The following is a 13,805-nucleotide window of genomic DNA, read 5'->3' as shown; positions in this document are numbered from 1 at the left end:
GAGCAATAAAAGTAAGTTAGAAGATGGGAAATCCAGGTGATAATAGTCAATTGTGAATGCCCTGAGACAAGGCATACTGGGGCCTCAGAAAACTACAAGGCCTTCAGTGGGAGGCAATTTTAAGTTAAGCTGACTAGTGGGGCAGATGAGGCTGTGGAGTTTGTGAGCAAGGGCCAGACCTTCTAGTGTGTCTCAGGGTTGAAAGTCAATAAACTGGAATGAAAAAAGCACTTAGCATTACCTTGGGATCATGGGTGAACCAGAGAAATCTGCACCTAGGGCAGGAATGGAAGTTGTCCTACGATCTTGTCACAGTGCAATGGAACATATTGCACAAACTAGTTATTCTTGGCACATTGTCTCCAAGGAGCTTCTGAGAAATAAGGGTAATATTCCTTTAAGGTGCCAGCAGTTACTGGCCTGACACTGTTTGTCTTTTTCTTAGAGAGCCAGAACCTACTCCATTCAAAGTATGTTTTTACAAGTTTACCTTGGATATAAGTGATCTAATTCTGTGTAAAATCTAGAGTTTTGGTGGGGATAGAGTGAATGAAAATAAGGATGGTTTAAGTAGAAGGGCAGGTGGGGGGCAATGGAAGAAGTTTGACTTTACACAAAGTCTAGGAGCTCTGAGTTGCACCCAGCTGAAGAAAACTCCCCTCAAGTCCAAATTAAATAATATACCCTCTAAGATGGAAAGATTTACTTAGGTTTTCTTTCTAACCAGCATCTTTAAATGATTTGGTGTACAACGCATACTGGGCCTTGAACACTTCATATTCTCTGACATCTCCTAGATAAGTAAATCCCAGATAAGAGAGTGGTCCCTACTTACCTGGGATCAAATAATAATAGCACTAACTGCCAATTTTTAAAGACCCAATGCATTCCAGATAGTGTATTAATTGTTTAACATTCAACATGTACATTACCCTAGTCCTACAAGTCAGGGCTTATCAATCCCACTTCATGAATGAAGAATCTAAGGCTGAGAAAGCTATGAAATATGCTCAAGTACACATGGCTATTATGTGCCAGAGTTGGGACTAGACCCGCTGACTTCCAGAAGCATGGCCCCCAGACAGAAGAACTTGCTGATTAAGAAGCTGCATGGCTTGTTTCTTCCCCATCTTTGTTTCCTGGGTCTCTGGAGACCCTACCCTGTGACCCATGAGCCAGGGAGCAGTGTCCGGTCAGGACAAAAAGTGGGATGGGCCTTAGCCAGTTTACAAAAAATAAAAAAAAGAAGCTGCATGGATGATTGGCTGATTCAGGACAGGTATTTGTGGGGGTATCACTGATTGGCTGATTTTAGAAGATTGGCACTTCTGAAGGCTAACTTTCAGAAGCTTAGTTTCTGGAGACAGTCATTGAATGGCTGATTGTACCGATTATACATCTATGGTCGTTACTTGTTCATGACTTGGGACAATGGCCTAAAATCAGGTTTTCCCTTTCTTTAATATTTCCTTTCTTTAATTCTACACACCCCACCCGCCCCTGCCACCCTTTTATCTTCCCTTAGCCAAACACTTGGAGAGACCAGACCTTTATTTGTAGAGGTGTGATTTTCCACACAAGTAATTTAATCACCAACCACTATGCTTGAAAAAATAACTCTAGCAGCTAAATTGGTGTAACTTATTGAAAAAGCTGAATAAATCACATTTAGGTTGTCCTGACAAAGTCGATATAGAATTCAGGACAAAATCACATAGAGGACATGTCCTGTATGTTCAGGACTGCTGGCAACCAACCCTAGATAAAGCCTATGTCTGAGGTTGGTTCTTCTAGCACTGAGCTTTCCCAGAAGTGTGCAGGGGGTACCCTAGAGTTCTGTAGGTATCAGGGCCCACTGCCCCCAGCAGTGAAGGGGCTGAGTAGATAGGTGTCTGGACTTGCATTCCCCACTTTACCCAGACTCCCACGCCTTCCTTATGTTTATGGATTGGATTTCTGGGGAAGGCTTTAGCTGAAATAAGAGGCCCCACATTTACATTTTCATGACCTATGTTTGGCAGTTAGTTACAGGATATATATAGAGTCCTGGCCTCTACAGACCTGTCCGCAAGATTGCCTTCAGCCCCTTGCTTTGTGTGTGGTGAGAACTCCAGTTGCTGGAGAGCTACCAGCTGGCTAAAACAAACAGTAAGTGCAGCAGGGCCCACAGCCTTATTCTAATTATCATAGGAACACAGCCCATCTCTAACACTCTGCTTGAGAATGTCCACCCATCCTTGAATCCCCAAGCAAACCAAAATCTTATATAAGATTGGCTCCGGCTTTCTTCAAATATGCCCTTCAAGTTATTCTTAGTTCACACCCTTTCAACCATTCAACAACCCGTTTACAGACTTGTTCAGATGTGTGACAGGCATACTGACTGATGTGGTCATGTGATTTTCAAATTAAACCTTTTCAATTCTTGTATTGATTGCTTTCATTGATTTTTATTCATGTGATTTTCAAATTAAACCTTTTCAATTCTTGTATTGATTGCTTTCATTGATTTTTATTTATATAGTGGGGGCCCAATGCATGAATTCGTGCACCTTGAAAGGAACTGTGGGCCATGAGGCTGCAGTGGGCACAGGGGTGGATCTCGGCCCATCCTCCACGCCCCTGATCGGCCCCTCCTGCCCTGTCTGTTGGCAGCCCTGCTCCCGCCTCTGCCATTCCCACATGCTGACAGCACTGGCCCTGCCTGCACCTGCTGATCGCGCGGAGCAATTGGGGCTAAAACCAGCAGCAGGTGCAAGCAGGGCCGGCACCATCAGCAGGTGCAAGCAGTGGCTGCTGCCTTGATCACCCCTAAGGAGCAGGGGGAGGTAGAGACACTCTCAGGGGAGATCAGGGCCGGCAGCTGCTGCTCGCACCCGCTGATGGTGCCGAGCAATTGGGACTGGCGCTGGGTGCCAGCAGCAGGTGTGAGTGGGGCTGGCGCCAATAGCAGTTGTGAGTGCCCAGCAGAACCATGACACACAGAAGCACAGAATTTTCAGTAACCACCAGAGGCTTGCCCCGATGACAGTGACCAGCGCCCCACCTTGGTCTGGCAACCCTGCTCACCTGCTCCACCATTCTGCCATGGCCAATGGCCACCATGTTCCAGCACATGTCATATAAACCAGTTGTTCGGTTGTTCGGTTGTTCCGCCATTCGGACTATTTGCATATTAGGGTTTTATATATAGATAGATATTTAAACCTCAAAATGCCTAAACACAAGTGTAAATGTTTTGATGACTTTTATGAACAGTGGACATTTATTAAATGAGGAACAAGTCCTTCTAAAGCTTTGTGTGCAGTATGAATACTTCATTCAATATAGATATAAACAGCATATACTAAAGGCTGAGCATGAGAGATGAACCTGGTATGATTTCCTCAATGAGTACCAATGACAGTGAAAAAAAATAACACTTTTTTATTGAGAAATTCCGATAAAGAAAATAGAACAGTCATGGTAGAAGTTTTAATGACCTTCTACACTATGAAAGGCATTAGTCTTTCATCTCAAATGACTGTTTGAATGTACTATCAAAAGTATTTTCTGATTTCAAAATTGCAAGCAAATTTCAAAGTGCTTGCATAAAAATGGTAATAGTACCCTTTAATATTACAGAGATCATCAAAGATCAAAGTGGTAAATCTAAATCACCCATTCTAAAATATCTAAATATTTTTACAGCATGGCCATAGAAGCAGTTGATGACAATGCAGGAAAACATTTTTCCTTTGCCTGTGCAATAGTTTTCTTATGAAAAAGGTTTGGTATTATGAGTAAAATACCTTCAGATGAAACTTCAGAAACAGAAAGCTTTTGCAGAGACTTTTTGAGTTAGCAGCGAGTAAGAAAAATCACTGGTATTTGTACTTTGGTGGACATTTGTACATAAGTACAAAGTTTATTCAAAGTTGAAGCAGAACATAAATTATTCTATTGAAAATGTTAACAATACTTCTCATATCATGCACAATTCTACTCAAATAGCATCTGGTGTCCTTTCTATTGACATTGAAGTAATTGGCATAAAATTATTCTCTTACTTCAGCATTTATATGGTTTGAACTTAAAAAATTATTTTTGTGATTTTTTAGCATCCAATATTCTTCAATTTTCTCTCATTCAAAAATACATTGACTCTCTTCAACAAATACAGTTGAATGGCTCTTTGGGTTTTTCTTTTAAACACGAAATTCATACAACATGAAGAAAAGACCCTCAAAATTCTTTTGACTTTTTAATAATCCATTGAATGACGCTTACTTATTTCTTGTTCATATTTTTCAATATCTCTTTTGCAATAGGATTTTGCAAACTGAAAGACGAGCAGGGTCACTGAAGTACTCCTGTGCTTAATGGAGCTTGTTGAACGTGTTAAAGAAATAATAAATGAAAAAAAAATTCTTTTAAGTGTCAAAACTTTTCTTTAAAGGGATAATATTGCGTATAAATGGAAAGACATTCTGACTTGAAGTGGATAATTATTATGGCACTTGCCATGACTATACTTTGACAAGAATTTCATTGCTTGAAGAATTTGATTCATTCACATGTATAGTATTACATATTTTCCAGCATGGGAACAAATTAAATAATCATGTGTAGTTTTAAAGAAGGAAATAAAATAATGATGACAGTGTTTTGTTCTGTTCTGTCGGTGGACAACAATAAAAACATATTTATCAATAGGTACAATACAATCGTGAAGAATGAAAAAGTCATATAATTTTTAAATTAAATTAGAAGAAAAATTCTCAGAATGTTAACTTAGTCCCAGGACATGTTTTCTATACTGGCTGATAACGTGAACACTGAATATATGTTCTCATTAATGATTCTTCAATGGATAAAAGAAGTTGGCAGTCACTAGCATTGAAGCTATGCTACGATGTAAGTAGATTGTAACTGTAGGGCATTTTGTAAGCAATTTTTTCAAAGCAAGGAATTGTTAAACATCAGCAAATAATCAGGGAAGTATAATTAAAGAAAGAGATGAAGGTGGTGAACACACAATACAATATACAGATGATGTATCATAGAATTGTACACTTGAAACTGATATAATTTTATTAACCAATGTCACCCCAATAAATTCAATAAAATTTTTCAAAAAGAAGCTATGTAAACCAGAATATAATGGAGTGACCCTTTTATAGTAATGAAAGAAAAGCACTGTCAATCTGGAATTACACAATAAAAATCTATGTATCTATATCTATGTCTATATCTATATCTATATCTATATCTATCTATCTATATCTATCTATCTATATCTATCTATCTATCTATCTATCTATCTATCTATATATATATATAAAAGCCTAAGGGACCAGCCAACCAGCCGACCCAACTGGTCAGGAGCTATGACACACAATGACCACCAGGGGGCAGACGCTCAATGCACAGGCATGGAAACATGGAACAGACTGATGAATCTCAGAGGGAACAAGGTGGGGGGGAGGGCAGAAAGAGATTAACCAAAGATCTTATATACATACTAGAGTCCCTCTCGCAATCCGGGACCCCTCAGGGGATGTCGGAGAGCTGGTTTCGGCCTGATCCCCACAGGCCAGGCCGAGGGACCCCACCGGTGCACAAATCCATACACCAAGCCTCTAGTATCTTATAAAAATAAAAGTGAAAAAATCCTTCCCCCCTAAAAAGAAAGATATATAACTTTGATATAATTTATTTTACTTAAACAACAAATAATTTTTTTGTATAAGTATGTTCTACAAGGAATTTTTTATCTCAAAATACATATATATACATAAGGAATTATAAATTATTCAGTTTTGAAATAAAGAAACAAGACACAGAAGGACTGTCCACCAAAGATCCTTAGCATCAATTCAGCACCAACAGGAATCTCTAATTTGGGGTGTGGTGAAGAAGGAAACTTTATTCAGTGCAAACAGCTCAATTGTGACACAGCAGGGCTGTGAAAACAGCTCTGCCATTAGAAGGCCGAGGGGTCAGGTGGCCCTGGGGCCAGGCTCCTCTCCAGGCCGACAGCTCTGCTCAGGTATTCTCTGCCCTGCACTGTCTTGTTTTGCTCCAGTGAGACATCTTTGGTGTTTTAGCTGCAGCCCGGGAAATCAAACTATAGTGTCCATGAAAAGGGAAAGTGTGCTCCCAGAGCCAGAAGAGAGCTGACAATAGAGATAGAAGTTACTGCCCTTGGTCCCTGATCAGTTTGTCCACAGGCAATTGGGGACTCCAAATTCATGCAGTTTGATTGGTCTAAAAGGCAATGTCCTGGTTAATCATAATGGAGCCACTCTGATTGGTTGGTGAGATATTGATAGGGATATAGTTCATAGCTCTGATTGGATGGGGAAAGCCTCATTCTTATTGATTGGAATAGGATTCCAGGAACTGCTTTAATAGGACTGACTCAGAGGGCAGAAACAGTGCAGGCAGGCAGTTCAGTGCAGGCTTATGCCTGAAATGCAGTTTGCATGAGAGACCCCTGTGTAGAAATGGCTGCTACTCTTTGTGTGTGTTTTTTCAATTGTAGCCCAGTTATTCACCGAGAGCCCTTTTTCATAGGTATTTTCTTTCTCAGGGTCCACAGGACACATCCAACTCTGTTCTGTTTATATAAAGTTCAGGCTAAATTATACAGTATATTGTTATGGTTTTATATATACACTCGAGGCCCGGTGCACAATAATTTGTGCACTCGGGGGTAGGGGGTCCCTCTCGCAGTCTGGGACCCCTCGGGGGTGACCACTTGCTGGCTGAGGCCTGCTCCCCAGGGGATTGGGCTTAAGCTGGCAATCAGACATCCCTCTGGCAGCCCGGCAGCCCTCGGGGGATGCCCACTTCCCAGCAGGTAGCAGACCTAAGCTGCAGTCGGACATCCTTAGCACTGCTGAGGAGGCAGGAGAGGCTCCCACCACCATCGCTGTACTGGCAGCCATCAGCCTGGCTTGTGGCTGAGCAGAGCGCCCCGCTGTGAGAGTGCACTGACCACCAGAGGGCAGCGCCTGCATTGAGCGTCTGCCCCCTGGTGGTCAGTGTGTGTCATAGTGACCAGTCATTCCCAGTCTTTCTGCTGTTAGGGTCAGTTTGCACATTACCCTTTTACTATATAGGATAGAGGCCTGGTGCACTGGTGGGGGCCGCTGGTTTGCCCTGAAGGGTGTCCCAGATCAGGGTGGGGCTCCCGCTTGGGTGCCTGGCCAGCCTGGATGACGGGCTGATGGCTGTTTGCAGCTGGTCACACCCCCTTCAGGGTGGGGGTCCCCACTGGGGTGCCTGGCCAGTCTGGGTGAGGGGCTGAGGGCCGTTTTCAGGCTGGCGGGCGACTGAAGCTCCCAGCCTCTTTTTTTCCCTTTTTTTTAATTCTGGGATTTACTTACCTTCTATAGCTGTCACTGGAGCTGAGAGCCGGCTCCAGCTCTGAGGCTGTGGCTGGCTGAAAGCAGGTATCTGGGTTTGTTTAGCTTCTATAATTGAAGCCATCACTGGCCCTCTAAGCTCTGAGCCCACTGGCAGCTGAAAGCAGGTTTCTGAGTTTGTTTAGCTTCTATAATTGCAACATTGTTGCATCTGGAGCTCAGAGCTGGGCTGCGGCAGGTGGAGAACCTTGGCTTCCTCCCTCACTGGAGCAAGCAAACCTCCTGTTCGCTTCAGCTGCCTGGCTGCTGGGCGCCATCTTGGTTGGCAGTTAATTTGCATATCTTGCTGATTAGCCAATGGGAAGGGTAGCGAAGTTACGGTTAATTACCATGTTTCTCTATTATTAGATAGGACTGGAGGCCCGGTGCACAAAAATTTGTGCACTGGCAGGGGGGGGGGGGGTGTCCCTCAGCCCCACTTGTGCTCTCTCACAGTCTGGGACCCCTCTGGGGATAACGACCTGCTGGCTTAGGCCCGCTTCCGGGTGGCAGAGGGCAGGCCCAATCCCTAGGTGCCACCTCCTGAGATTCACAGAGCAGGACCAATTGGAGGGTTGGGGTACTGCCCCCGTCACGCACAGAGCCAGCCGATCAGGGGTTTGGGTCGCTACCCCCTGTCAGGAACAGAGCAGGGCCGATGGGGGGGGGGTGCCGCTTCCTGTCACACACAGAGCAGGGCCAATCAGGAGGTTGTGGCACCGCCCCCTGTCACGCACAGAGCAGGGCCCATTGGGGAGTTGGGGAGCTCCCCCCTGTCACGCACAGAGTAGGGCCAATCGGGGAGTTGGGGCGCTGCTCCCTGACACGCTCAGGGCAGGGCCGATCAGGGGGTTGGGGTGCCGCCCCCTGTCATGCACAGAGCAGGGCTGATCAGGGGGTTTCGGCGCTGCCCCCTGTCACGCTGTTGCAGGGGCCTGGAGGTCTCGCAGCTCCGCTGATCCAGGGCAGTGAGGCCTCGCTGCTCAATGGCTTCGGGGCTGTTTGGCTTCACTCCACTGCTTGGAGCCTACGTATGCAAATTAACCGCCATCTTTGTTGGCGGTTAATTTGCATATCACCCTGATTAGCCAATGGGAAGCCTAGCGGAGGTATGCTTAACTACCCTTTTTGTCTTTTATTAGATAGGATAAGTGGCAAAGCCAAAAGAAAAAGCAAGAAGAAAATTCAAGAGTAAGAGCTTAACTCCAGTGGAAAGAGAATAGCTATGCTAAGCAGTAAACTCCCAAAGGGTTTCTGATGTGTTAATGGTGTTCCAGTGTCTTATTTAAATGGGGTTCACACTGTTTTTTACCTAATATTTATTCTTTAAACTGTACATATATTCATTTTTCTACACAACTAGTATATATCTCAATATTTTTACAAAATTATTCCATAAATTCCAGGAAGTCTAAGAATAAGATTTTTGAAAATTATTAAACTCACTATTGATAATATAAAGCAAAACTGTATAGATACTATCTCAAAACTCAGACTATAATCACTCAGAAAATATTTAGTGAAAAGAAAGAAAATGTTTAGTGATATAAAGCCACAAGCTTAATGATTTAAAGGTCATTTTTGGCAATGAAATGTTAAATTTTAAAATAAAATTCTCAAGAAGTAGCTAGCAGTCCTAGACACATTAAAATGTGCTCAACTTTATCTGTAAGGAAGGACATCCTGGTTTTCAGCAAATTATAATAAACTATAACTCATTACTGCAATGTGTTAATCCAGCTAAGTATCTATGCTGCTGCCATATTTCTGTTAGTTTCACAGTCACATCTTTACTCCACATAAAGAGATGCATTTTATTTTAATGCTATATCAAATTGATAACTGAGAGTGATATTTTAGTGTAAAATTAGGAAATTTGTCCACAAACAGTTGCTCAAGGAGGTAAAAACCCATTTTTGAGTTGATGTGTGAATGGGGAAATTAACTCTGCCAACAACATGACGACAAACACAATGCATTCTGAGCATGTTGTGAGGCAGCTGGTCTCCATTTCCCTTGTATTTACCCTGTTGCACTGGGATCTCTGGCTGGGGACCAGGCCCGACCTCTGTTATCCTAAGGCTCCCAGTCAATCTTTGTATGGAAAAGCTGAGGACTGGATGAGCCTGCAGAACTTTCAAGGTACATCTTCCTGGCTACACACCATGCGGAGCAAAAACAGACCCTTTCGTAAGGGGAAAACCTGCCGCTCTACATAAGAATGAGCTACGTATTGTCAATATGTCTTGGGAAAGAAGAAAACCTAGAGATAACAACCAATTTATCACTTGGAAGGTTTCCCCAGAGATTTAAAGCACCCCCCAACCCTCAGTTTAAAGAATGCCACCTCTTCCAAATTCTGTGGAACATCTGCCACGTCAAGGAGTGCTTGGGCCTGGAATTGCTGCTCAGAGAGAGGAACTTGAGGGGAGAGTCAGGAAATGGCAACAGGATGTGAAGCATCCTGACTGAAGGGTTGGGCCTGGTTTTAGGATTATAGTGGCTCTTGCTTACATGGCTCTGAATTATCTATTCTGTTTATTTCCATTGATCAAATAATGGCATCCTCTCAAAAATTCACTTCACCTGTGATGCTCTGTGATCATAGAAGAGCAGAAGTATTGTGGCATGGCTCTTCATTCATCTCGGAGGTGGAGCACCAACATTTTCACAGAGTAAATGAAGAGCAGGCATTAAAACCAGAGGAGATTCTCTTATAAATGACTGTGCCATCTTCTGGAACGTTGCCAAAGTGTAGACTGAGTATAAATGTCCTTGGGTGGAGTAAATAATTCATTAGGCAGGAAATGAGAATCGGCCATTTTACTATTAGAAACACAGAAAGATTCTCTTTTTTCTAATTATGAGAAAGCTCTTCATGACAGATGAGAATCAGTCATCAGATCAAATGCCTTTTCTGCCTTTCAAAACAGCACAGAGCAAATGCATTTTCCCTTCTTCTTCTTTATAAATGTGAATTCTCATTACACAGATTTTATTGCAGGTAGAGAGAAAATGAGTCTCGCTCCAGAGTGAGTAGCACACTATGCAGCTTCAAGAAGCAGAGCAGCATCCTGTCCCTTTCTGACCTGATCTACAGCAATTAATCCCTTCTTCCAATATTTTGAGGTTCTGTAGTGCAACACTTCCAGGGTAGAATTTTTTTCACTATAATAGAGGATGGATTTTTTCAAAGGATCTGAACTGTGAAATCCCTACTTCAGCAGCTTCAATCTCAGTTCTTTCCACAGTATTTCCAACCAATAAACAGTAGTTTTCCTAAAATTTTCTGAAATGAATTCTCTCCTTCTCTCTCTCTCTCTCTCTCTCTCTTTCTCTCTCTCTCTCCACACACACACACACACACACACACACACACATACACACACACCTGTAGATACTGTATTATATTAACATTTTTCAAATTTAATTTAATGCCTGGAAGAGTAGATTTAGTTACTTAATAGTGAGTTCTTATTATTTCTTTAGCTTGAAGGAAGAAAATGGCGAGAGAGAGAGAGAGAGAGAGAGAGAGAGAGAGAGAGAGAGGAGGGTAATGAGGAAAAGTTGATCTAAAAAAAAAAAGTCTTTACCTTTTTCACCCACCGCCCACAACCCTCCTCCCATCTGCCCCCAACCCTCCTCCCATCTGGCAACCTTAAAATGGTAGTTACAGAATAGTCATAGGATAATAATATTGTAATAACTATGTATGGTGCTAAATGGATACTAGATTTATCAGGGTGATCACTTAGTAAGTTATTTATTATCTAATCACTGTGATGTACACCTGAAACTAATATAATATTGTATGTCACCTGTAATTGAAAAATAAAAAAAAATCATTTAAAGGAAAACATAAAGGTCTGAGAAATGAGCAGCATGAAAGAATTTCCCTCTTTGGCCTGAAGACTCTGTCACAGTGCTGCTGGTAAAAAGTCTTCCAAGAGAGATTTCTGGGGAAATGGGGCTGGAAAAGTACTGAGGGGCAGCACTGCCTCCATCGAGTAGCCACTACACTTAACCCAGGTGCATAAGGTTCACAGCAGAATCCTGGAATCATATTATGACAAAAATAGAATGGTGTCTGTCTTTGGATTTTGTGATTTTTCCTTTTTTGTGTTTTTCTGCAGTTCCACAGTGTGAAAATTATTCAAATATTAAATACTTTTAAAACAATCATTCAGATTTTTTGGTCATATCTACAACTCTTCTTGGATCCGAGAAAAAGTCACCCTTTAGTGTTACTCCTCAGTATTGTCAGTGCCTTAAAAATCACAATTATTAACTATCTATGGTTATATAAACAATGTTATTAGGAAACTTAAGTTAGAAAAGTAAAAACAAATATAAAGGATGTACCTATTACTCCACCACTTCCTTATCCATAGTTAATCAATGTTAATATTCTATGTGTTTTAATCTTTTAATTATAGTATTAATGTTGATAATAATGGTTAAGTGCTTTCTTCGTGCCAGACCTGTTTTAAATATTAAATGTATTAACTAATTTACTCTTCACCCAAAGTCATGTGTGGGTGTATTATCTCCATTGTACAAGTGGGGAAGCAGAGGCCTTGAAAGATTAGGTAACGTGGGAAATAAAGTGTACACAGTGGAGAAACTCCTGTATCCTGTATACTGCCCTGATGTGCTTCATAAACAGAGGGTGGGGCTATAAAGGTGTTGCCCTTTTGTCTGACTTTTTGTGAGGCGCTTCTGCCTCAGCGCTCCTTCAGATCTGCCCATAAAAAGGCTGCTAGAGGGGGTCTATAGGCTGTCACTCACGGAATAGTGAAGAAGACCTCAGGAGTCCAAAATTGCCTTAGCATCCCTTCCCTAATGATTCAGGTGGGCAGGGTGTGAAGAGTAGTGGGCTGAATAGTCATTTGTGAAGGATTAGAGTTAAGATCCATGAGGGCTTTATTGATAAAAGGCAAACTAGCCTTACTTTTTTTAAAAATCTGGTATGCAAAATAGGAAACAAGAGAAGCCAACTTGTCTATAAAACTCAAAAGTAGGGATCTCAAAGCTTGGCAAACCCTTGGCACATCGGATGCAAGGTTTAGAGAGGTAATATATTTGACAGACCTGGGTATGAGGCTAATATGTCACCAGCCTTGGTCAAGATCTTAATCAAGATGGAACTGAGGTTACCATTTGAATACTCTCAGTGTGTGAGGCTGAATGAAGCACTTGTAAGGTAGGGATGGGCTCTCACTATTAAGCTGAGGAGCAAACAGTGAATAGAATGATATTGGTCAATATTTATTCATTGGTAACCCAAATGGATACTAGAAATTTAATCACAATGAACACCTCATTAATTTTTGGTGACTTAACAAAAGTCAGCCTTCAGGGAACTTTTCATTCTTCCTATTTTCCACTTGTATTTCACATTTTGTCTTTTGGTATGTCATGCTTGGGAATCCCCAAATATTTTTCTTTGGAAATAATTTCAGTGGCTCTGGACAGATGGGAAAATGGACCATCTGGTGTTATCATCACATGTAATGTATGTCTAGATAACATAAGGGTGACTGGCCAACTGCCCAGATAACACCACCAATTCTTTGGATTTATTAATTTTTTCCAAGAACTACTCTCCAACGTGGGAATTTATTTTTCAAGCAGAGCACCATCCTGTTTTTCTCAAAAGAATAAAAAAAAATAAAAGAATGAAAGAAAGAGCAAGACCTTAGAATGCTGTCTTGGTTGGTTGTTTTGCATGTCTCAAAAGAGACTTCTAGCTTCCGAGAATTAATGAAGTCAGCAACAGTGGGACCTCAAGAGGATCAAGCCTTCTAGAAAGACATGAATATATCCTTGAATATATATGTTATGTCTTCTTATTATTGGGTATATTTTTTTCCCATAAAAGGATTTTTTTTTTGCAAAGCCATCTCAAGATTATATCAGTAGAATTTCCACTAGATGCTGTACTGTACTAGAGAAAAATTTTCCCTCCATTTTCAAACCTGATGAATCCTCAAGGGACATAAAAAAATAAATACCATGTGGCTCAGTTGGTTGGGCATCGTCCTGTGCCCAGGTTGTGGGCTAGATCACCAGTAACAGGCGTGGAGGAAGCAGCCAAGAGATGTTTCACATCATTTTTTCTTTCTCTCTCTCCTTCATTCTTTGTCTCTCTCCAAAAGTCAATAAAAATATTTTTTAAATAGCTACAAGTACAACATAAAAGAAGTCCAATGACTCTAGAAAGGATGGCAATAATGGGACTACTGTTGTTAAGTCACCTTTAGAGAACTGCTTGCACTGTGACCTATAGGCATTTTGTGTCTTGAAATAAACAGTTGTTGTAACACATACATTGCCAAATCTGACATTTAAGAGATGCTCTAAGCAGGATCCCAAATAAAAGACTCACCCAAGGATTTGTGGACAAAGGCCACA

This window comes from Myotis lucifugus, unplaced genomic scaffold (genome assembly GCF_000147115.1).
Source record: "Myotis lucifugus unplaced genomic scaffold, Myoluc2.0 scaffold_192, whole genome shotgun sequence".
Lineage (NCBI taxonomy): Eukaryota > Metazoa > Chordata > Mammalia > Chiroptera > Vespertilionidae > Myotis > Myotis lucifugus.
This window is presented reverse-complemented; position numbering follows the sequence as displayed.